The sequence below is a fragment of the Solanum verrucosum genome, unplaced genomic scaffold, assembly GCF_900185275.1.
Source record: "Solanum verrucosum unplaced genomic scaffold, falcon-dt-bn FXZP01000176.1, whole genome shotgun sequence".
NCBI classification, from domain to species: Eukaryota; Viridiplantae; Streptophyta; class Magnoliopsida; order Solanales; family Solanaceae; genus Solanum; species Solanum verrucosum.
The window spans coordinates 183,102-209,999 of NW_026020412.1; positions in this window are offsets into that span (position 1 = coordinate 183,102).

The window sequence follows — 26,898 nt, forward strand, 5'->3', positions numbered from 1 at the left end:
TTCTTAGGGAACCCTCTAAGTTTATTAACTTCTAAAGACACTTGCTCTTTATAATCAAAAGCTTGTTCTAGCTCATCAGTAAAAGTTTCATATAAATCAATAGGTTTAGCACCAAATTCAGAATTTTTTTTATTAAGAAGTTCTTCTAAATCAAATAAAGCTTTAAAAACAAAATCCTGAATCTCAAGAGGTCATTTAACGTGAGTAAGAACTTCTGAAGATTCTTGAGAAGTTGAAGCTTCTCTAGAAGGTTTTAAATAATTTTTTATTTGAATTATCAAAGCAGTTAATTCATCTAATTTTGTATCAAGAGAACTGATATGTTCACCTAAAACTTTAACATAAAGTCCCAAATAATTATTCTGAGAAATCAAATCATTAATTTCGTTGATGCTGACTGCCGCAACATCTTCTTCCACAAATTTTTGGAATGCTGTTAAAGTGATACCCGTATTGTTAGGTAAAATGAATGACGACTGAGGAGGATAAATTGATTTAACAATATTACCCGATCCGTCTTTATAAGATCGTTCCAAAACATTAATAAATAAAGGTAAATAAGTGGTTATAAACCAAGGGACGAAGAACATAATATTATTATGCAAGGCACAAGTTTCATAAAACTCTTGTGAAATATTATTTAAATCATCTTTGATAAGTGTCAAAAAACCAAGTTTTAAACCGGTTCCATTTATCACTTGAAAACTCATTTTGAATATATTTTCTTGCCAGTGAACCTGGACTAAAATCAATTTGATGTGCATCCATCATTAAGTATCGTTAGGATTAAAATCCATTTCGGATGCGGAAGGAATATCCTTATCAGAAATATCAGAAGATTTATCATTAACTCGAACAATATTCAATCGAGGATCAATCTTAATTTTATCTTTGTTCTCTGAGATAACAGATGATAAGGTATGCAAAGAAGCAACACGATTATGCGCAGGACCATAAATAGGTTCAATAGGCGATATATGTTGAATGGCCAATCTTCTATCGAAAATGAGTGTCGATTATAAGGAACACTTTTTTCATCAAATTGAATGCAAATCTTACCATTGGGATTCTGATTAATATGAGAATATTCAGAATTAGTGATTGCATTTGCCATTTGTGTAGAAGGTATAACTGAATCATACGTCCGAGTAGTAGGAAAATTAATTTCTTCCAATTTAATAGGTCTTCTAGTAGTGACCTTAGATTTGGTAAATTTAGTTTCTACCAAAATAGTTTGATCCAATGTATCATATAATTTACATCTAGGGTTTAAAGTAGCAAGCAAATTTTAATAAATATGATAAGATAAACAGATCAATTCAGATCCAGGTGCATAGTTAGAACCATGTGTTTTGACATTCAAGGTCAAAGCATCTAATATATTAGAGTCAGTCAGAGATAACTGCAAATTAGGCTGAGTGTTAAAATAAACGGGGCCATAAGCTACAGTAGATTCTATCGAACCCATCAAAGTTTGTCTAAAATTTAAATTCCTCGCATCCCGAAGGGCATCTAAGAAAGTTTCAGGTAACCCTTTAAGAGTTAAAGGCTTGAATGTAATTTGTACCATGCCAATATGCAAGAATTTATATTGATTTTTATAAACATCAATATCACGTTTAGTTAACAACCGAATAGTCTGTTCAGACGAGTTTAATGCCAGAGACTGTTTAGTTATTAACTAAACGTGATATTGATGTTTATAAAAATCAATATAAATTCTTGCATATTGGCATGGTACAAATTGCATTCAAGCCTTTAACTCTTAAAGGGTTACCTGATGTTTATAAAAATCAACCACCAAAACTTTCGATAATGATGCAAGAAATAATTACACGTTATACAATTTTATTTCTAAATTTAATGATATAAAAGGTTCAAACATTTCAATATTATAATGCTAAAATTAAACATACCTAAAATTCGAGCAACCTCATAACATTGAAATCAAATTTTATATAATTATGAAATCAAATCATATAACAAAAAATAAATATTACCTCTTGCGAAAAACAATTCCAATAAGGAACCACAAACTCGAAGCCACGAAGCAAACCTCAACCTAACTCTTTTTTTCTCATCCGTGTTTTTTCCTTTTTTTTCTCCCTTTTTTTGTTCATGTTGTGTTGGTGGGTGTGTTGCTGCTAAGTTTTGGTTGCTAATTGTTTGTGTCAATCCCTTTTCTAGGGAGTAGCTAGTATAGGATATATTCTCGTACGTGTATTTGTGTATAGTGGTATATAGTGTGTAGGGGTGAGTTGATGTGTTGTGGGTTAGTTGGTAGAGATGTGAGGGAGTTGTGGGTAGATATATAGGTTGTGTACGGGAGAAATAGGGTAGTGTAGGTATAGTGATTATTTTTAATTAAATTATATATAAAATATAATAATAAAAATATTAACTTATTAACTTGAACTAATAAAATATAAGAAAAGTGAAATAGTTAATCAAAAAATATAATTAAGAAACACTAGCTTATTTATTAAATCTAAATTAAAAGAAAACATATATTTTTGGAAGTTTTCAAATCTTTTAAAATAAACTTACTAAAATACGATAAAAGAAAAATATCTAATATATATATAAAAGCAATAATTATGCACTAAAAATGGTGTAAGACCTTAAGTTCAGTAAAAAATTATGTGTCTACAATGAGGATCATTCCTTCACTTTGATATTCATCGAGTTCTTCCTCGACTTCAGTTGTGCCAGTTGTAAAGGCGATAATTTTCTTTTTGTCGTGTTTACTGTATCTGTTAATATGATTCTGCTCGTAGGCCATCAGATATCCACGAAATTCATCGTTGGTCATTTGTTGCAAATCTCCATCTTCAAGAATAACAAATTTAGTTTCTCAAGCCTTGGGAAGACTTCTGATGAGTTTTTGGACTTGTAATCCGTTAGAGTATACCATTCCCAGAGATTTGAGTTCTCAAATAATTTTGCTAAATCTTGAGAACATGTCCTCTACATTTTCATTTTCCACCATTTTGAATTATTCATATTCATTTACTACTGAACTTATCCGAACTTCTTTTACTTTGCTAGTTCTTTCATAAGTTACTTTGAGTTTGTCCCACATTTCTTTTACAGTTTGACATGTTGAGATTTTGTCATATTCTGCTCCGCTAACTGCACAATAAAGCAAGTTTATAGCTCTAGCATTAGTTTGAATTACTTCTTGGTGTTCCTTTGAAATATCAAAGGATTCTGGATCAAACAATTTTTTAGTAGCATTTTTTCCTATGAGTCCATGAATAGGCTTCAGACCCTTTTTGATAAAAATCCATGCTTGAAGATCGTTTGAGGAAATGAAGATTCTGAATCTATCATTCCAGTGGGAGTAATGTTGTCCATTGAAGTAAGAAAGTCAATTGGAAGAGTGTCCATCTTGAAGAAGAGCTCCAGGAATTTGATAGTTTTTCATAGATCTTTGTTCACGTGTGGTTAAACACTTTATATGTGAGACCTGCTTTGATACCAATTTAAAGTCAAGAGGGGGGTAAACTAAAAATCCTTTAGTCGACTTTGTGTGTGGGATAGTCGACTCACTTGCAGATTAGTATAACAGTATAAGGAAATAATAAATGCAGTAGATAAAAGACTCAGCGAGTTTTTGTACTGATTCGGAACACTGGTGTGGTGCCTACTTCCAGTCCCCTTGGGTTTCATTAAAATATTGTTGAGAACTTGGGTGTTACAAAGTATTTCGACTGAGAACTCTATCTGATATGCCAATCAGATCTTCTACTTTGACACAACCTCTACTTGTATAACCTACACTCAAATCTTTCTTTCTCTTTTCCATTTTAGTTATATACTCACGGGAATAAAAGGCTTTTCTGAAAGATAACATAAGACAATAGTACAAGTTCAAGTGAAGTGTGTACTTCACAACTAAGGCTAAATGAGGTTTATCTAGATAGACTTTTGCTCTTGTAAGGAAAATCCATGAGTGTTTCTCTCAATCCAGGATATTGAGGGATTCCTTGATTGAGGTGATTTTTTGATTCATGTCCATATCAGTTATGTGCATGGTAAAATCACTTCACTTCCTTCTTGTGATGATCTTCTCGATTCTCGACTTTATTGGATTTTCTTCCTTCTCTTGGTAGCTTACTTGATACTCGGTTGGATTGTTGATCTTTGATTTCGTCTTATCAACAAGATATGCTTGATTGAACTGCCTCTAGGATTGTGTCCATATTGCATTGATTATGGATCATGGCTTTCCTTTCTTCCGTTGCTCTAGAGATCAGAACATATCTCTTTCCTTCTTTGTGCTATATTCTTGGTTCCTTTCCTTTATGATTTCTTTGCCTGTGAAGGGTACAAATAATTGTTACGTGTCGTTTATCAAAATCAACCGATTCTATGGACTTAACAGAATGTAGTAAGTTCAAGATTCTATAATTTATGTTATGTTTGTTTTAAAAAGGTTGTGAACTTGACTAATTTTGTCATTTTTTTGTTAGGTTCGAAGTGATTAGAGCGTCATGTGAAAACTTACAATTGCAAAGCATATGGTTGATAAATCATACGACAAAAACTTATAATAAAATATAATATTATTTTATTAAATCTAATATAAGAGAAAAATATTAAAAATATTTAGAGAATAAATCTCCCATAAACTAAACTCTTAAACATCTACATTGTGGAAGCTATTGTGTTATGCTATGAGAATAAGAATCTACAATTTATTGATCTTCGAACTTTTCCTCTAAAGAAAGAATAAACCGAATATGGACGAAAATTATATTTTTTCCTTTCAGAAAAAGTTCAAGCATTTATGGTAATATTTTGACTTTTTTTAAGGAAAAAATAAACTTCAAACAAGGCAATAAAATCAGGGTAAAATCTTACAAATCTCCCCTTTTGGCTGGATTTCTTGACAAAACTTGATCCGTCTTCTTCACTGCATGATAATCTTTGTTCTTCACATTCAAAGATGCAATATCATGAATGTTGAAAATATGGTTTAAATCTCTTCTCCACATGTAGTTGGACAAAAGTCTTCATTATCATCAAATTTATTGCAAATTGATTCGAAACCGTATTGAACCTATCTTCAACCTCGTTCCATTGGATCATTGAACCATGTGCTCTGATACCACTTATTGGGTTCGAAAGTGATTACATCGTCATGCGGAAGTTTACAATTGCAAAACATATGGTTGATAAATCAGATGACAAAAACTTATACTAAAACATAATATTATTATATTAAAACTAATATAAGAGAAAAAATATTAAAACTATTGAGAGAATAAATATCATCATAAACTAAACTCTTAAAACGTCTACATTGTAGAAGTTATTGTGTTATATTATGAGAATAGGGATCTTACTAGGTGTTGCATTAGCTAAAGATGCAAAAATGTAGTATGAGTATCAAAATGTAGGGTACTCATTAAGCATCATTTAGAAGGATCTTAAATATTAATAACCAACACGATAGTTCTAACAAGGAGTCTGACATAAAGCTAGAAGTAAACAGGTACTATCGACAAGAAATACAATAACAGTTCTACCTATACAAGTCAATCAATCAGACAAAGAGATGCAATGCACATACGGCCAATGCATGTTTAAAGCAAAAAGTTTTAGAATTATCTCGCTAGTTGTCCCGTGGATCCATGAGACAACTACGAAACCCACCTCAACTCCAACTAAAAATATAATAAAAAGGAAAAATCCAGAATTCAGTCTACGGGTCACTAGAGTTGTCAACATATGCATAAGAAGGCAAAATAGTACATTTACTCCCAAAATCAAGTTACCTTCAGTAAAAATTAGTAAAATTAGTAATCTTTATTCGTTGGAGCTAAAATCAATAGAAAACATAGTAAAACCGAGTAAGTTTTCCGGAAGCCTTTTTTCTTTCCAAAACCATGTTCAGTATGCCATGAACATGATTTCAGACCAACACTGTCAAGCCATTCTCAAAATACAAACAACTGGGTATACACCTGTCACATCACAATAGTACTAACTTGGAACTCTAGCCAGTCCACATTTACGGACTCCGACCCAACACAATTCAATCAATACAATGATAAACCCAAAGAAAGACTAAGAAGGCACATAACACACCAAATCAATCAGCACATATAAATATCTAAGTTTTATGACACCTAAGAGCATTTGAGGATCTAAAACGACAAAAAAACTAAGAATCAACCTAAACTAAGGCTCATTGACTACAATCTAACATTAAATAACCTGAAAATGGCCAGAAGTATTGACTAAAGATCATGAAACCCTATGAGTTAAACCTAATCCTTCATAACGATTAAACTACTCAAATTAAAATGTAATCTTGCTAATCCAAGTTTAAAAGATGGAAATCATAACCTACCTCAAGGTTGAAACTGCACTAGAACCTCTACTCAGGAGCTTTTCCCTTCCAAAAAGCCTCCAAACGGTGCCACGCTAACAACAACATGATGGGAATGCCAAAACAAGAAAAACAACACCCATATAAATAGAAATTTGAAAATGAAAAAATGACCCCAAAATACAATCATGGGAACAATGCACAAAATCACAAGCTCGACTCTATCATGAGGTCCCAAAAGACTCAAGGAGCTTGTGCCCCGAAAATGGGCATAATTCAAGCAATAAGCGAGCCAAAACAACCCCCACCAAATCTCAATTGAAAGGGACCTAAAATGGATAAATAAGTGAGAAATTGATGGAATTACAAAAATGTATGGAAGAACTCTCAACCACGAAGCATGCCCATGCGATTACCTAATCAATCCCAGCAAGAATCAAAGAAAAACTCCAAGATTTGCACTCATACTCGCCAAAAGACCAACACTTTTTAAAGAACTTCCAGGGATTTAACTTTCCAGAAACGGGGAATCTTTTCCTCGAATGCGGAGGTCAGAATCTTTGAACCTATGCAATTACAGAAAGAGTCCCATGAAAGCACAGACATAAGAAGCTTCACCCCATGAATGTGGAACACCCTTCGCGATTGTGGAGACCACATAGTCAATACTCTTTGAGCGAGATACTCCTCATGCGAACATAGTGGGCACGTCAACCACAACTCTGCGAACTTGGGCAAGGGCCTGTGATCACAGAGAATAAAATAATATTGCACCAGCAAAATTACATCAACACTTCACCAAATTGAAGAAATACCCTGACGGGGTTCGACATTCATTTGGAACCCAGTGAATGCAAACGAACTATATTAACAAATCATAATAGACATTTTGGAATGAACAAAATTGATGAAACCACCAACTGAGATCGTATCATCAAAATATTGACCCAAGTCAACACTTGCAAGGAAAACACAAATAAAATGACAAATGCCACAAAATCATCCCTATCACCTTGAGATCTATCGTTTCATACAAAACTTGGCATTCTAGAGCAAACTACGCTGTCATAATTCTCATCCAAGTCTGTTTACCAAGAATGTTTGCTGAAGTCAAACTTTGACTTAAACTTCAAAATAAAAATGCGTAACAACACAAACTCAAAATGAGGACCTCGAGAACCAAACCAACCATTCTACTAGACCAAAATGGACCTTCCATAGCTGATGGTACTATCAAAAATCACATACCACTTCAGATTCTCTATATGTTGACTAAAGTCAACTCTTTCACTTAAGAACTTCCAAAAACAGAGCAAATTTCAAACCAAACTCTTCCAATGACCTTCGGAAGCATGTCACCCATCCCAATACCACATAGATACAACAAGGAAGCTACATGGAGGGTAAAAATAGTAAAGGAATGCAACAACCAGAAATGATTACGAGGGTCATTACAACATCCACTACTAAAAGGAGTTACGTCCTCAAAAGTTAATTAAAATGAAGTACATAAAGGCTAAAAAAGGTGAGGATAATGGGTCCGCATGTCAACCTCGGCTTCCCAAGTAGCATTCTCGACCAAACAATTCCTCCATAGGACCTTCACTAATGGAATCTACTTAGACCGTAATCTTCCAACCTGCCTGTCTAGGTTAGCTAAAAGCTCCTTCTCAAATAACAATGGCTTAACAACCTATACAAAATCACATTGAAGGATGTGAGACTCATCGGTAATATACCACCTCAACACAAAAACATGAAACATGGGGTGAACATCCTAAAGAGTTAGAAGTAAGGCAAAATTAAGATACCTCTCCTATCAACCTCAGAATCTTAAAAGTGTTGATGAACCCGAGGCTAAGCTTGACCCTCCTATAAAATCGCATCGATCCCTTTATGGGAGACACTTACAAAAACACCTGATAGCCAACCATGAACTTGAAAAGCAACAACCTCTGATCATAATAACTCTTCTGCCTACTCTAGGCAGTATGAAGTCGCTCCTTAATCATACATAAAGTATCCATAGAATCATGAAACAAGTTAGTTCCCCATAGACTAAGCTCAAAAACATCAAACCAACCCATTAGAAATTGACACCTCCTACCATATAACACCTCAATTGGAGCCATTTGAATGCTTGAATAATAGCTATTATTATAAGCAAACTCTGTAAAAGACAATAATTGATCCCACTAACCTCTAAAATCAATAAAAAGGCTCGTAGAATGTCCTTCCTGAATAGGCCTCTTAGACTAAACAACATCTTGAGGATGAAAATTCATACTAAGCTCAACTCGCGTACCCAACTCTTTTTCTATAGATATCCAGAAATGTGAAGTGATCTGATTACCACAATCTGAAATGATAGACACCACCACTCCATGAAAACACACAACCTCCCAAATGTAAATTTGAGCCAACCTCTCCAAACTATAGGTAGTCTAAACTAGCAGAAAGTGAGTAGACTTGGTTAATCGATAAACGATGATCCGAATTGAATAAAAAATCCAACAAGTACATGGAAAGCCTACCAGGAAGTCCATGTCTATGCGGTCCTGCTTATACTTCTAAATGGGTAGTCGCTTGGTCAAACCACCTACCCTCTATTGCTCATACTTTACCTACTGACAGTTCAAACACCTAGCCACAAACACCACAATGTCCATTTTCATTCCACGCCACTAGTAGTGTTGCCTCAGATCACGATATATCTTTGAAGCACTAAGATGAATAGAACATCTAGAACAATGGGAATCCTCCAGAATCAATATAACCAAATATCCAACTCTAGGAACACATATACGACCCTCAATCCTTAGAAAATCCTCTGGATATAAGGCCGACTTCCTAGACTTACTGCTAAGCACCCTATATTAAATCATCCTTGACCTTGGGTCCTTAAACTGCTTTGCTCAAATCTACTTGACGAGTCTAAGATTTCAACTCATTTAGGGCTATTTATTCATAGTATTAGTGTTCTCAATGCCTATTTGATGATCTAAACTGATGTTAAAGTGCTTATTTGCAGTTATGAAGGCAAAAGAGCAAACAAGGACATTACCAAGCAAAACGGAGCAGAAGAGCTAAAATAGTTGAAGAAAGGCAAGGCTGACAATCGCCGAGACCACTCGGAAACTCGTCAAGTGGCCATCCACTTTGCCTAAAGTTACAGCATGCCAACCCATATACAAAGACAACTCGGTGGTGGAAGGTACATTTCGGCAGCGCACCGATTGGATTGGTGAATTGAGTCCACCTAAAGTTAAAGGATGATTAGTGAAGATGCAAGCAAAAAGAATGATGAAAAGGGACAAATGGAGAATCGCCAACCAAGTTGGCAAGCCCGACTTCGATCGCCTAAAATTACAGCACAGAAAGGATGAAGACTTAAGCTAAAAAGGTGATGGTCAGGAGCATTTGGCAGGTTGGTGACGCCCGACTTATTCCGCCGAATGACCCTGAAGGCAAAAATCTTGGAACTTATAAATTGATTTTTGAATTAAAAAAAGGGATTCTCACTCATTTTTTATATCCGGGTTTTTGATTCAAAACACTGTTTTGAGTAGTTTTTGAGTTGAATTTGAAGTTGGGTTTTGATTTTAAGTTGATTTTCAAGAATTGTGAAGACTCAAATTTCGTTACCCAACTTATGGAGAACATAATTGGTAATATTTTCCTGCTTTTTTATAATGCATGGCTAAAACCCCCATTCTTGGGGGTGTGATTATGTGATTGATTATCTTAATTAGCCTATGAGTGTTATTAATTAATGATTTAATTGTTGATTTGAAGTGGGTTCTATTGATAATCGAATTTTACTTCATGAATTGTAATTACAAATGCAGTTCTAGTCTAGTATTCTTTGGTTGCTTGAGAAAGAGGTTTTAGAATTAATGTTATCAATTAATGATTGTAGTGATTGGGTTTTTATGAGTTCAGCTTGAGAAAGTGAGTCTAAATTTGATTCTACCAATCTAGCTTGAGAGAATAAATTAAGCGAGGTTTTGGGTTGTTCTTAATTGCTATTCTTGTTGAGGTTCGAGAGAACTCGCTTGAATCATGATAGTTGATCGAGAGATGGGTATTACATCTAAAGTCTACCTACCCACAGAGAGTCAACGATTTTTAGTAATTAGTAATCACCTGAATAGCTGATGAGTCTGGGATTTTGACTCATTTAGGGTTTATTATTCCTAGTTTTAGTGTCTTTGATGCTTATTGTATGCTCTAAACTGATGTTTAAATGCTAATTTGTAGATATTAAGGCAAAAGAGCAAGGCAAGGATATTACCAGGCAAAAAGAAGTGGAAAAGATGAAAAATGATGAAGATAATGAAAGCTGGCAATCGCCAAAGTCACTCGGAGACTCGCCGAGTGGCACTTTAGCTCGCCTAATGTTCCAGACTGCCAGCCCTAGGGAGAAGCCAACTAGGTGATAGAACTGGACCTTCGGCGAACCGCCGAATATATCAGTGAAAAAGAATTTAATTGCCTAAAGTTATAGGGTTTGAAGGATGAAGAGTTAAGGCAAAACGATGATGGAAAGGAGCAATTGGCGCTTCACCAACTTGGTCGGCCTTGCTCCACTAACTCCGCCGATTGACCTTGAAGGCCAAAATATGAGAACGTATAAATTGATTTTTAAAAGGAGAAAAAAGTATCCTGCCATTGTTAGATTCTGAGCTTGTGATTGAAACACTGCTTTTCTTAGTTTTTAGGAGTTTCCTAGTGGATTTTCAAGTTGGGTTTGAATTCGAGGATGAATTGGATCATTGTAAAGATTTAGATATTACTACCTAGCTTATGGAGAATGTAGTTGGTATTAATTTCTTACTTTTTATGATGTGTTGATAAAGCTCTGATTCTTAGGGGTGTGATTATGTGATTAGTTGTCTTAATTAGCTTATGGGTGTTATTAATTACTGACTTAATTCCTGTTTTGAAGTGGGTTCAATTGATAATCGAGTTTTAACTCATGAATCCTAGTTGCAAATGTAGTTATAGTCTAGTATTCTATGCTTGCTTGATAAGGTGGTTTTAGAATTAAGGTTATCAATTGATGTTTGTGGTGATTCAGGTTGTTGTGGGTTCAGCTCGAGAGAGTAGATAAATTCAGGCTTTGGGTTGTTTATAGTGTGATGCTTGTTGAGGTTCGAAAGAACTCACTTAATTCATGATAGTTGATCGAGAGATGACTATCACGTCTAAAGCCTAGCCTACCCACTAAGATTCAACGACTTTAGGTAATTAGTAATCATCTACATAGCGAAATTGGCAATTAATTGATCACATCCCTAAGTACCCCTTTCTACTTGATTACTCCCTTTTTTTTCATAGTTGTTAATTGACAAACCTTACCCCACCATCTGACACTTGTTGTCATCCCTTTTGATTTACTTCAATGGTTTTGATAATTTATATTCCTACAACCGATTAGAACATGTCTTTCACTTCGTAATTAATTCTCTACCGTATCACCACCTGTGGGATCGACCCCAACTCTTCGTTGAGTTTATACTAGATTGGGATCACCTACACTTAATATTGAATGAAGTGTAGTTGAGCATTTATCAAAAATGGCGCCGCTGCCAGGGAGTGGTGTTTAGAATTCTCTAAGTGAAGTATAACTGTGATCTAATCTTGTTTGTAGTTGAATCGACTTTTGTTGTTTTGTGTTTGTGTTGGCTGTTTGTGAACAGGTGACGTGATGAGTGTGAACGGAAGTAATGTTAGCCAACTTGGCCACCAAGATGACATTGGCAATCTGAGCGATGTATATGAAGTAGCTCAAGTGGATGGTGTAGGTGCCATTCATTTACCTCAGGTCGTGGGAAATGCTATATTCCATGTGACTAGCACGATGCTGCAACTTTTGCAAATGAAAGGCTTATTCAGAGGGATGGCTCTTGAGGAACTCCATGACCATATTTGTAATTTTGTGGACGTGTGTGGTCCGTTCTTATTTAAGAACATCTCACAAGAATTAGTCCAACTTAGGTTGTTCATTTTTTCTTTGATGGGGGAGGCAACTAAATGGTTAGCTGACTTACCAAGGGACTCGATTACGTCTTGAGATGAACTTATTGAGGCATTTTACATAAGGTTTCTCCATCCTTCAAAGATGTTGACATTGAGAGACAATATTCAGGGACTTAAACGTCTAAATGGTGAACCAATCCATGAGATGTGGGTGAGGTTTCAGAAGTTGTTACTTCAATGTCTGACTCACGAACATCCAAACAACGTGTTGTTACAACACTTCTACCAGAGTCTAGACTTAGTGAACAAAGGTGTGGCTAATCAACTTGTCCGAGGAGGTATTATGCATCAACCTTTTGAGATAGCGTCAACTCTCCTTGATGGGATGCCAAAAATAAAATGAGTTTGGTATACTCTGGAGGATCATGTGTCTCCTTTGAGTTTCAGGATGACAAAAGAACAAATAGAAAAAGACCAACAGCACGATGAAAACATGGCTAACATGATCACCCAAATGGATATTTTGTATAAACATGTAATGGGTAGTGGTTCTAAGGCCGTGAATGTTGTTTGAGTTAGTGGAGCAAATTCCGATGATCAGCACTTTGAGGCTTTGTACAATGAAAAGGTACACTTTCTAGAAAACCAGGGAGGAGGCTACCACCAAAATTATCCAAGGCCAAGTGGAACCCAAGGTTTGAATAGAGAGCGTGATGAAGGTTGGAAAGACCGTGATAATGATTGGAGTGACCGTGGTACAAACTGGATGGAGAGAGATGGTGACAAGGAGAGATATGTTCCTCTCCATGAGCGTCAAAAGCCAAAAGAGCAAAGGGCTGACCCGAAGAATTTCTGAACTGAAGATATTCTTGCACGCATTCTCAATAAGGTAGAAGGGTCAGAGAAAGTGCTCAAAGAGATGAAGGAGGACGTGTCAACTCTAAATCAGACGGTTACTTCCCACTGGTGTCCATTAAACAGCTGGAATCACAAATGGGCCAAATATTAGATGTTTTAAATTTGAGGCATAAAGGGGGTCTACCAAGTGATACCTTGGCTAACCTGAAGAATGAACCTTGAAAGCATATCCATGTCGTGCCATGACGATAAATAAGGCGTTTCTTGGGAGGCAACCCAAGTATTTAGGTTTTTCTTATTGTAGTTTGAATAACGGGTGTTGAATGTGCAGGTTGAAAAGTTGAAATTTTATGAAAAAAAGCAGTTAGGCCAGCCCAGGCACCAGTCGATGACTCGTCGAACACGTTGGTGATCTCGACTTGGATCACCGTTTGAACCACCTAGTTGGCTAGAAGGCCAAAATAGTTTTTAAATTCAAAAATCTCCCTCATTTCATACTTTTTGACTTCTAACCTTTCACAACCGCACTTTAGATTATATTTTTTGCATTTCTTACTTAGTGTGTTGGATCAATTGCTCGGGGGAAGACTTTGGTATCCTAGTTTTTCAAACTTCTGCATATGAGGTTGGTTATCCAAACCCCACCTTTGTGTTTTGGTAATTATGAATGCATAATCGTTGTCTTATTGTGTTGTTTACGTATAAGTGCGTTATTAGTTGAATTGGTTATTGTGTTTTGTACTTCTGATATACCAAATCGTGTTAATTGGCCCTTAATTATGAATTCTCATATGTTTGATTTATAAAATTTGTGGGTTGTGTTGATTTTGTTGTTGGGTCTATTAGGGGTGAAGTCTGAGTAACCCCGATTTTGTCGATCGTCTAATTATACCAAATGATAAAGAGGTGGACGTCATTCTTAAGGGAAAAAGACATCGATTGGCCATCTTTGACCAAAACGGGGAAATATGAGTACCCTGAGGTCATGGGTAGTATGGGTCTGGGCGTCAATTGCATAGAATAGGTGTTTACTTCTGTTTTCGTGGGCTGCGGGTTAGAATTTGAAGTCAAAGAGTATGAAATATGAGAGATTTTTTAATTTAAAAATGGTTTTGGCCTTATAAACCTTCATTTCGTGCGTTAGTCAGTGACACTTTAAAACAGTTTTGCCCAATGATAGAGTGGTTGAGGTCATTCTTAAAAAAGACGTCGATTGGCCAACTTTGACCAAAACAGGGGAAGTCTGAGTACCCTGAGGTCATTGGTAGTATGGGTCTGGGCGTCAATTGCATAGAATAGGTGTTTAATTCTTTTTCCGTGGGGTGCGGGGTAAAATTTGAAGGTCGGGGTCAAACTCTGGCACGTTGAGCTATTCAGCGAGCTAGATGAAACTCGCTGAGTGGTTCGGTGGTTCGCCTAAAGAACCCTAGGATCGCCTTTTATTCTTCATATTTGAGATTTTCTTCTGTAACATTTAGCAATATGCCTGAGCACACCGAGTTCACTTGGCGACTCACCGAATACCCCTTCTGATCGGCCTTCTGCGCCCCTATTTTTTGAAAATATCTCGTAACATTCGGCGAGCTACTTTTAGTTCACCGAATGGTGTCGGTGATACGCTGAAAGGCTTTGGACATCGCCGACTTATGCTGATTGCTGAGGATTTTTACGGTGTAACATTCGGCGAGCCCGACTTGACTCTCCAAATGGGTTCGACGACTTGCCAAACAATTCGGCGAGTCTTCGTGCAAATTTTTTTTACACTTTAAAGTTTTTTTCTTGACTAAGTCTAACGTTTTTGACTTTGTTTTGTAGGTATGGCTAGACCAAAAGTACCAGGGAGAAATCAACAGCCCCGAAAGTAGGTGCATCGTCCCAGAATGCACCGAAGAAGCTTCCTCCGACTGGGAAATAATAAAAGGCAAGGGGCGAGTTGTGCCCACACCAGCAGAGGGGAGCTCCGATACGAGGGCATCTATGCCACTCACCTGACTACCTATGATAGTGTGGACCATTCAGGTGAGAGTTCACCAACTTTCGTATTTTAACTGAAAGACGATAAACTTCTACAGGCTAGGAGAGAGGAGCTATGCTCCAAGGTGATGCATGATCCAACTCGGATCCCAGTGCCTCCTATGCTTCCTCCACCTCTAGTACAAATAGTGGAGTAGGTACCACTAGCTCATGTTTCTCCTTCCCGGTCACTAAATATATTAAAGGCTGAGGGTTTGAGGTTGATATTAGAGGAGAGACGGCTGTCTATAAACGCTATGGTAGAACGGTACCCAGAGGTGTGGAACATTCTCAAGTTCCACAAGTTTGAGATCTTCACCAAGCCCTAAGGCTCATATATTCCTACTTGGGTTAGAGAGTTCTATGCCGAGTACGGAAAGCTGGCTCCCAAAGGAAAGAAGAAGGCCAACACATTTAAGCTAGTTATTCATATGGTAGTACGGGGCCGGAAGGTGAAGTGTAGAAACACCAATATCAATGATGCGCTAGGTTGTATGATGAACGTGATGCACTACATAGATAAAATCTAGAAGAAGACCTTTGATTATTTGAAGGGTTGGTTGGCACCACTAATGTCTGACACCACTCCACAATGGATTAAGGCTTGTGTTCCTATTGAAAAGAAGAACCTGAATGTGGCTGCAAGATATTGATTTAGGTTCATTAGCAACACAATTATGCCTTCGCTGAATAAATCAATACTTCAAATCCCGAAAGATGTTTGTTTGGGCTGTATCTAGGTCTACTTATTGAGTAGGAGATGGCCATGAGGGCCAAGCAGAGTCAGACCTCTCTCCCCTTTTCTGATTTAATTACTGAGCTATGTAGGTGGGCTCGTGTTTCGGTGATTGCAAAGACGGATGTGGAAGTGACTCCCCCTTTCTGTATTGACATCCGACAGATAGAAGCCGAGTATATAAGGGATGAGGCTGATTGGAAGAGAGTTGAACCGGCGGACATGTCCCCGGTAGTTGATGTTGAGATGTTACCGACATAGGCAATACTTCCCCCTCAGGCCAGTGAGCCTACAGGTACTCCCGGTACCTCTACATCTGCCCCTCCTAGTTTGACTATTGTTCCCCCTCCTACTGCTATTGTTGTTACTACTGCTAGAGCCCTGATCACTCAGACTATGTTGTATAAGATGGGTCATATGTCCCAATTTGCTGATTTGCGTGCCTCTCGGGTAAAGTCTGTTGTGCCTGGGTTGATTGAGTAGGCGATTGGTATTGCCTTGGCCCCGATTAGGGCTCAGATGAGAGAGAACAAAGAGTTTATAGATGCCCATACATTTGCACTGGATGCCCTTACTATGAGGGTAGAGCCTTGTGTGCAGGGCCAGAGTGCTTCTGATGATGTGACTACCTTGAAGGCCGATATTGTTGGGCTGCGAAAAGATATGGATGAGCTGAAATCCACCAATCTCTCAATTTTCTGTGGCATTGTGACACTTTCTAAGGTGTTGAGTTTAGATTTCCCGACCAGTCCTGAGATTTCTCCGGCTACTACAATCGGAGATGTTGCTAGGGCTGATGATGCAGATGTTGAGTTTGAGGCTGATAATGATGAGGAGGAGCTGGGTGTTATAGACGTAGTAGTCTATGATGATTTAGCAAATCTTGAGGGAGCAATGGTTGAGATAGATGTGCAGACATCTTTGAGAGACAGTTCGATGGTGGGCTCTAGCAGAGCCAAGGATGATGTAGAGCCGGGAACTAATACCCAGACAGATGGAGTCACTAATATGCAGAGTTCACCACAAGCTTAGCCTGGCAGGATGATTCTTTTGACTCTCTTTCTATTATTATTTAGACTGGTTTTACTATTTTTGCGCATTTGAGGACAATTACTAGATTAATTTGGCAGGGAGAGGTATTTCCATACCCACCTCTTTTGGGCTGTTTTCTAGATATTATGTGTGTGTGATTGTTGTGAATGCTTGTTTTTGTTGACATACATATTAGTTTTGATATATTGTGTTGGTCTTCTATTTTGAAATGCAAATGTTGGTTTTGAACTGGTTTTAAAAAGTGCCACCTTGTGATGTGTTTGAATGTGGTTGTTCTCTTTCAATTTTGTGTGTCAGTTGTGATCAATACCGATGAGTTGAATAGTGCTCTCAATTGAACGATATGAGTGTACGGCTGCGATGAGGCAAATTTAATTACATAAGTCATATGTGAACTCTTAGCATCTTATTGTGACTAGCCGGTTGTTGGGTTGATCTCTTGTGATGATCATTGCACGCGAGCTGAAAATTGTAGAGCCTTGTTTGATGATTGTGTTAAATGCCATGTGTGTTGAGATTTTCTTGAAATGTGTACTTGGTAATACCTAGAACTTGCCCCGTTAGTCCAATTGATTAATGTAAGAAAGCGATTGAGATGATCTTAGTCACAAATTTGTGAAGAGTGAACCAAAATTGATCTTATATCTCTTTGTGACTACCTTGTGAGAGTGTGAACCTTGCTTGACACCATTTGAGCCTATCCTTTTCCTTGGATGAAACTTGAACAACTTTGACTTCGTTGTCCCATCACCTATAACCTTCATGAAGCATTGGTTTATTTGAATAGCCAACTTAGGTCAAAAGCCTAAGTCGGGGGTATGGTGAAAAAGGAGGAAAGTCAAGAAGTGTGAAAAATTTGCCCTTGAAGGATCATGTTGAAAAAGATGGAATCCCTCCATGTAAAAAAATAAAAATAAAATGTGAAAGTAGAAAAAGATTGAAAAAGAAAAGAGTTTGTGAAATAAAGCTTGTGAAATGAGCAAAAGAATTAGGGTATCCAATGAGTCATGCTTAAATGAACATAGGGTGGATTATGCAAATATAGTGTAAAAGAGAAGGAGAAAAAGTGAAATGCAGGCCATGCTTCATGAAGGTAGAAGTAACTAAACCAAAATGATCATACCTTTACCCTCAGCCCCGTTACAAGCCTTGAAAATCCTTTGTGATCTTGAGTGAGATGAATTTCATGTTGGTTGGAAAATAAGCGCAGGCCTATGGGTAGAGTTATGCATATATTTGTCTTTGAGAGTGTGAGAATTGTTTTTTCCGAAATTCTAAATTATTGACAAGTTTTGTTTGAGCAGGGAATCATACTTGGTGTGAGGGCATTTGAATGCTTTTGTTGAGCTTGAACTTGCATTTGAAGCAAACATTGTAAGCTTGAGTTCTATTTGATGATGGTTAATCATAGTTTGAAACGTAGAGTGCACAATTGAACATTACATGAATAGTTTGAACCTCTTGTAGGCATTGATGTTGAGTCTTGAGTAACACTGTTTGCAGACATCCCTATTAAACTGATTGATCTTGTATTTTACTTGAGGACAAGCAAGAATTTAAGTTGGGGGTGTTGATGAGTTTGGGATTTCGACTCATTTAGGGCTTATTATTCCTAGTTTTAGTGTCCTTGATGCCTATTTTGTGTTCTACACTGATGTTTAAAGGCTAATTTATAGATATAAAGGCATAAGAGGAAGAAAAGAACATTACCAAGAAAAAATGAGCGAAAAAGATAAAAAAGGCTGAAGATAATGAAAGGTGACAATCGCCAAAGTCACTTGGTGACTCGCTTCACCTCTCCTAATGTTCCAGACTTCCAGCCTTGGGGAGAAGCCAACTTGGCGATGGAACCGGACCTTCGGAGAACCACTGAATGGATCGATGACAAAGAATTTGATCGCATAAAGTTACAGGGTCTGAAGGATGAAGAGTTAAGGCAAAACGACGATGGAAAGGAGAAATTGGCGCATCAACGACTTGGTCGGCGATGCTCGACTAACTTCATCGATTGACCCCGAAGGCCAAAATCTGAGAACGTATAAATTGATTTTTAAAAGGAGAAAAGAGTATCCTGCCATTGTTAGACTCTGAGCTTGCGATTGAAACACTGGTTTTCTTAATTTTTAGGAGTTTTCTAGTAGATTTTCAAGTTGGATTTGAATTCGAAGTTGAATTGGAGTACTGTAAAGATTTAGATATTACTACCCAGCTTATGGAGAACATAGTTGGTATTAATTTCTTACTTTTTATGAAGTCTGGATAAAACCCCCATTCTTGGGGGTGTGATTATGTGATTAATTGTCATAATTAGCTTATGGGTGTTATTAATTACTGATTTAATTGTTGTTTTGAAGTGGGTTCGATTGATAGTCGAGTTTTAACTCATGAATTATAGTTGCAAATACAGTTCCTCTACTATTTTATGGTTGCTTGAGAAAGAGGTTTTAGAATTAAGGTTATCAATTGATGATTGTAGTGATTGGGTTGTTGTGGGTTCAGCTCGAGAGAGTGAATCTTAATTTGATCCTACCTATCTAGCTTGAGAGAGTATATTAATTGAGGTTTTGGGATGTTTATAGTGTGATGCTTGTTGAGGTTTGAGAGAACATACTTGATTCATGATAGCTGATCGAGAGATGGATATCATATCTAAAGCCTAGCCTACCCACTAAGATTCAACGACTTTTGGTATTTAGTAATCACCTCTATAGAGAAATTGGCAATTAATTGAGCACATCCCCAAGTATCCCTTTCTACTTGATTACTCCCCTATTTTTCATAGTTGTTAATTGACAAACCTCATCCCCCATCCGACACTTGTTGTCAACCCCTTTGATTTACTTCAATGGTTTCGATAATTTCTATTCTTACAACTGATTAGAACAAGTCTTTCACTTCGTAATTGAATTTTCTACCGTATCACTCCCTGTGGGATTGACCCCAACTCTTTGTTGGGTTTATACTAGATTACGATCGCCTACACTTAGTATTAGATGAAGTGTATTTGAGCGTTTATCAATAGAGAAATTGGTAATTAATCGATTACATCCCCAAGGATCCCTTTCTACTTGAATACTCCCCTTGTTTTCGGAGTTGTTAATTGACTAAAAAAATCCCCCCATTTTACACTAGGTGTCAATCGCTTTAATTTACTTTAATTGTTTCGATAAATTCTATTCCTACAATCATGAAGGAACTAGTCACCAAGAAAAGAAGTACGGACTTCGAAATGATTGAAGTTTCTCATAATTGTAGTGCCGTTATGACAAGCGATGTGATTAAAAAAAAGAGGATCCGGGGGCATTTACTATCCCATGTACTATTGGGATGCTTCAGTTTGCCAAAGCTTTGTATGACTTAGGGGCTAGCATTAACTTGATGTCGTATGCCATCTTCAAACAACTCGGGTTGGGCGAACCTAAATCCACAACAATGCAGCTCCTCATGGATGACCATTCTATTAAGCACCCCATTGGAAAACTTTATGATATCTAGGTGAAGGTGGATAAATTTATCTTTCTGGATGATTTTGTTATTTTGGATTGTGAGATTGATGCACAGGTGCCTATTATTTTGGGTAGACCATTTTTGGTAATCGGAAGAGCTCTAGTGGATGTTAAAAGTGGTGAGTTAAAATTCCAGGTAAATGATGAGATGGTTACATTCAATGTGTGCAAAAAGATAAAGCAACCTAGTGACATCCACGTGGTCTCAACAATTGATGTGATTGATGAAGTAGTGGCTAGTGTGAGTGAAATGATGTTTATGGGTGAACCCCTTGCTGTTGTCCTTTCAAATTTTGATGAGGACGAATTTCAAGGGTATGATGAAGTTGTTACTGCTCTATCGGGATTAGGTGCGTCATTCTAAAAATCCATTGAAGCTTGATATTGATCTGAAAAATTGAGAGAGTTCTCCGGCTAGACCATCCACTGAAGAGCCTCCAAAGTTTTAGTTGAAAGTTCTCCCATCCCATCTTTGGTATGTATTCTTGGGAGAAAATGACACTTTGCCCTTCATCATTGCAGCGAACTTGCTTGAATGGCAAGTGAAATTGTTGGTCGAGGTGTTAAAACGATACATTAAAGCCATTGGATGGACAATTGTTGATATTGTGGGGATTCCCCCAGGGATTTACACCCATAAAAAATCTAATTGTATAGTGAATGCAAACCAAATGTTGAGCATCAAAGATGGGTAAATCCACCTATGCAAGAAGTGGTGAAGAAGGTAATCATCTAGTGGTTGGATGCAGGTGAGTTGTACCCTATTATGGATAGCAAATGGGTAAGTCCCGTGCAATGTGTACCAAACAAATGAGACATCACAGTGGTTCCAAATGAAAATGGTGAACTTGTACCTATGAGGTTGGTCACTGGTTGGAGAGTATGCATGGACTATCGGAAATTAAATGCATGTAAGGACAAAGATCATTTCCAAATGCCATTTATGGACCAAATGTTTGATAGGCTTGTGGGGCGTGGATGGTATTACTTTTTGGATGGTTATTCTGGATACAACTAGATTTCCATTGCACCGAATGATCAGGAGAAAACTACTTTCACATGTCCCTATGGGACCTTTGCTTTCAAGAGGAAGACTTTTGGATTGTGTAATGCTCCAACAACATTTCAACGATGTATGCTCTCTATTTTCACAGATATGGTGGAAGACTCACTGGAGGTATTCATGGATTATTTCTTGGTCGTTGGTGATTCATTTGAAATCTGCCTTGAACACCTTGGGCAAGTGCTACAAAGGTGCATGGATACCAATCTAGTTCTAAATTGGGAGAAGTGTCACTTAATGGTAAAAAAAGGCATTGTTTTGGGGCATAAATTACAGGAAAAGGAATGCAAGTTGATCAAGATAAAGTTAAAGTCATTGCAAAGCTCCCTCCCCCTATCTCGATAAAAGGTGTTCGAAGTTTTCTAGGCCATGCGGGTTTCTATAGCTGGTTTATAAAGGAATTTTTCAAAGTAGCATACCCTCTTTGCAAATTGCTAGAAAAGGAATCAACCTTCAATTTTGATGACGCTTGCCTAAAAGCATTTTTGTGCTTGAAAGAAAAACTAGTGGCAGCCCCGATCATTACTGCCCCCGATTGGAGTATTCCGTTTGAACTCATAGGTGATGCTAGTGGTGTTTCTTTGGGAGCTGTTCATGGCTAGCAAAAGGGGAAATTATTTCACCCAGTTTATTATGCAAGTAAGACATTGAATGTGGAGCAAAATAATTATACTATCACAGAGCAAGAATTGCTAGCGGTGGTGTATGCATTTGAAAAATTTAGAGCGTACCATTTTGGAACTAAAGTGGTGGTGCACGCGGATCATGCTGCCAATAGGTACTTGATGACTAAGAATGATGCAAAACCAAGATTGAATTGGTGGGTATTGTTATTGCATGAGTTTGATTTCGAAGTAAAAGATCGGAAGGGATGTGAGAACCAAGTGGCATATCATTTGTTTCGATTAGAAACCAATATGGTTGATTCCAACGAGAGGGACATTGTGGCTGAATTTCCTGATAAAACGGTGATGAGGGTAACCCAAGGCAACCCACATTGGTATGATGACTCCGCTAACTATGTAGTGTGTGGAATAATACCCGAGGGTCTAAACTTCTACCAACAAAAGCGATTTTTATTCTATGTAAAAAGGTATTTCTGGGATGAAACATATCTATTTAGAGAATGTGCAAACCATATAATTCAAAGATGTGTACCGGAAGAGGAAATCAATGAAATTATCAATGATTGCCACGGTTCGCCTATAGACATCATAGCGGGGTGTGAACAACCGCCAAAGTTCTTCAAAGTGGCTACTATTGCCTGTCACTTTTCCAAAAGAGAAGCACTCTAATATAAACAAAACATTAACTACAAAAGTTAAAAATATGAAATAAATGAAATACTAGAAAAAAAGGAAATATTGGCACGAAGGCCCTTACCCCACCTAAAATAAAAACAATGTCCTCAATGCTAAGTAAAAGGAATGTTTGGAGGCTGAGATATAGATCCCCCCTAACACGCTATGTCAGTGGAGCACTCTCATCTGGAGTCTTTGGTGGAGAAACCTCAAGTTGGGCATCTATGCCCGGCAATAGGATCACAAGAGGTGGCAAAGAAGGCTTGGCTTGGGCATTAGTGCCCGACTGAGTAGTGGGAAGTGCTGGGGAGTCTGGGGTGAATCCACTAGGCCCAACGACTGAAGTCTTTCAAAGAGACCTCTCTAAAGTAGCCTAAATGATGACCTCCTCGTTCTTGTGCAGCTCCGTCAGGGTCTCAGTAATCCCATGCTCTTCCTCTCTCAACCCCTCCTCACGAGTCTCCTCAGCGAGCTCTTCATCCTTAGCATCTCCATCTATAGCAACCTCAAGTCCATAAGAGAGAGGTGCAACACTAGGTATCTCGGGGGTAGCATAATTTGAAAGGGGAACATTGCCCCATAGTGTTGACATATACATGGACTGAATCTGAACCATGATGAGTCCATGATTTGGACTCATTTAGAGATTCATTCTAACAGATTTAGTGTCCTCAAATGCATATTTTGTGTCAATAACTGATGTAAATACTTGAATTTCAGGTATTTGGATTGAGGAACAAAGCATGGACACTATTGAGTAAAAAGGAACAATGCATCTGAAAGAATGAAGAAAAGAGAGCCTGAGGATCACCGAATGGCCATTGTCTAGCCTAATGTTTTAGTGTGCCAAGCCCTGAAGGAGAAAATCAAGTCGGCGAATGAAAGGAGTAGTCGGTGAGTCACTGAACGGTTCCATGATGCAGTGCCATATCACCCAAAGTATAAAGGCGATGAAATTAACCAAAAGGCGGATCACCGAGTGGATCGGCGATCCCGACTTATTGCGCCGAATGGTCCTTCGCAACACAATATTTGACAACTATAAATACCTGTTTAAATTTTTAGCTTAGTATCTAATCTTTTGTTGAATCATATTATTATTTAGTTATTAAAGTTTAGAGCTGAGAACTGAATAGGGAAACAATTTTTTCTTAGCTTTGAAGATTTCCATTTCTATGAAATTAGAAGTGGGTGTTGGAGATTCTTCATCTTAGACCTTTGCAAAGACTATATCAATCTTATCCAGTTGATGGAAACATAACTTGGTAACGAATTTTACCTTTTTACTATGTCGAGCTAAAACCCCAATTCTTGGGGTGTGATTATGTGATTATGGGTTGATTTAACTGTTGGGTATTGTTAATTGATAGTTTATTTGTTGTTTAAAAGTGATTTGATTCAGTAATAGTGGTTGAATTTAATGGGTTGTAGTTACAAATACAATATTAACTTCGTGTTTTTGGCTTGCTCGAGAGAGAGATTTTAAAACCAAAATTATTGAATTGATGGTCTGTGGGTATTGGGTTGTGATGGGTTCATCTCGGGAGAGTGAATTCTAAACCCTTTTCCACATATTCAGCTCGAGAGAGTGAATGGACTAAAGCAATGGATGTGCTTCATTGCTGCTTATTGGTGTTTGAGAGAAACCAATTTGATTCAAAACAAATTTTTTGAGAGAAAGTTTATCACTCCTAAAATCTAGCTTATTCATTGATTTGTAGTTGTTTACAATTAATTGTAATTACTCGGTTGTTTACCTTTGACCATAATCCAATCACATCCCAAGAATCCTTGTCTCCATATTCGTATTTTCGTGATATTTGCTATTTTAGTTGATAATTGAATATAAAACTCCCCTTTGAATTATGTTTTTCTTAGTAAATGTTTTTAGCTATGATTGACATGAGCATATTCATGCTTTTCTATTGATTTTAGATTACGAACCACTCCCTTGGGACTCAACCCCAACTCACATAGTTGGGTTATATTACTAGTGAACGATCGTTGACGCTTATTATTGGATGAAGTGTCATTTATTGCGTTATTCTTATCAAAATGGCGCTGCTGCCGGGGAGTGGTGTTACTTGAGAATTTTTAGTTAAGTTGAATTTTGTTCATCTTAGTTATAGTTCTAGTTACTTAATTTTTAGTTTTGGCTTGTCTGTTGCTATTTTTGAGAAGAGACTTTGAACACAGTTGGTAGCAACAATAGCCAAATGACTGAGTCTAATCAAGAAATGGAAGGGGACCACTCTTTGGTCCCACTATTAACTCATTTGGATGATTTAGCCAAGAAAATATTAGAGGTTGAAGTCTAGTGCAAAAGGAAAGACAGATACATACCCCCTCATGAGAGGAGAAAGTTTAAGGACAATGAGAGTAGACGTGTCGAGGATACGCTGTTAATCATTCTCCAAAAGATCAATGAGCAAGATCGAGTGCTAGAAGAGATAAATGAGAATGTTGAAGTGTTAAATCAAATGATTGGCTGTCGCTCCAGATCTATCCAGCTAATTGAAACCCTCATGGGTCATGTATTGCCTCATCTCTACCCAACTAAACAAGATGGGTTGCCTAGTGAAACTAAGGTCAACCCCAAAAATAGAGTTTGAATAAGGAGTTGTGTCGTGCCACGATGTTAACTAAGGTGCTTATTGGGAGGCAACCCAAGTGTTATCGCTTTGTTTTTGTTTTAGAAATAATGGTGTGTTTAATATGCATGTCAAAGTGTGGAAAGTGGTTGAAAAGTTCAAGTTGGCATGCTAAAGGTCCAGTCGGCGATTCACTGACCAGGTCGGCGTTCACGATCTAGTCCACCGTTTGGAACCCCACATTAACTAGAGGTCCTGTTAAACTGGGTGAGGAAAATGACCACTCGGCATGTTGCCAAGTGCTTCAGCGAGCATGAATAATGTCACTGAATGGGCGAGAACTAGACGGGTTTTAAAAGGCCAAAGGTTTAAACTTCTAACTCTTTCACTTTTCCTCACTTTTGAACTTCACAAACTTACACCCGCACTTTAGTTTAAATATTTTTGCATTTTAATAGTATTTTAGTCGTTGATTGTGCTCGGATTGGGATTACTTTGCCGCCTAACATTTCAGTCTTGATTATTCGGCATTAAAGGTTGGTTTTCCGAACACTGAGTTTATTTTTAACAATTTTGTACTCTTATGCAAATGATCTTATCTTGTTGTCGTGTGTTGGGCCTCTTTAATAAGATTAGAATGTTTGTGTGCTTGTTTTAATTTGAATATTTTGCCCGTATTGTTTAAAATGTTGAATTCCCGTAAATTTTGTGCCATAAAATTGGTTAAATCTTGTGGGGTTGTGCTTGCATGTTGTTCGGTCTAGTCGGGTGAAGTCTAAGTAACCCGTAGTTGTGTCAAATGACGTAATTTGCCCAATGATAGAGCGGGTGATGTCATTGTTAAGGGCAAAAGACGTTAATTGGCCAAATTTTGAAAAACCGGGAGAAGTCTGAGTATCCCAGGGTAATGGGTGCTATGGGTCTAGTTTTAATTTGAGTTGTGCATGCTTTGATTTTGTTTTTGGGGGTTGTGGGGTTGAATTAGAGAAGTTGGGTTGAAAGTAGGCACATTGGGTTGTTAGGCGAGTTGAGTCATGCTCGCCGAACCACTTGGCGGTTCGCCGAAGGTCTCCATCTCACCTTTAATTTCATGCTTAATGTGTTGATTGGGCCCTGTAAATTTTGTCGAGAAGCCTGAGGTCGCTGAAGGCACTCGACGACTCGCCGAAAGACTTCTCGATCTCTTTTTGTCTGCACCCCTGTTGCCCTTTTGCACTGAAATTTTTGGTAGGCTGACCCTTGCTCGCTGTAAGCTATCGGCGAATCACTGAAAGATCTTCCCTATCGCTGACTTTCCAAAGTTTTAGAGCCAATCCTTTCGGTGAGCCCAATTTAGCTCGCCAAATTGGTTTGGCGACTCGTTGACTGGTTCGGCGAGTCTGTCGGTAGTTATATTTTTGTGCCTTTGGTTGAAATGATTATAACTTTCTCACGATGTTTTGCAAACATGGCTAG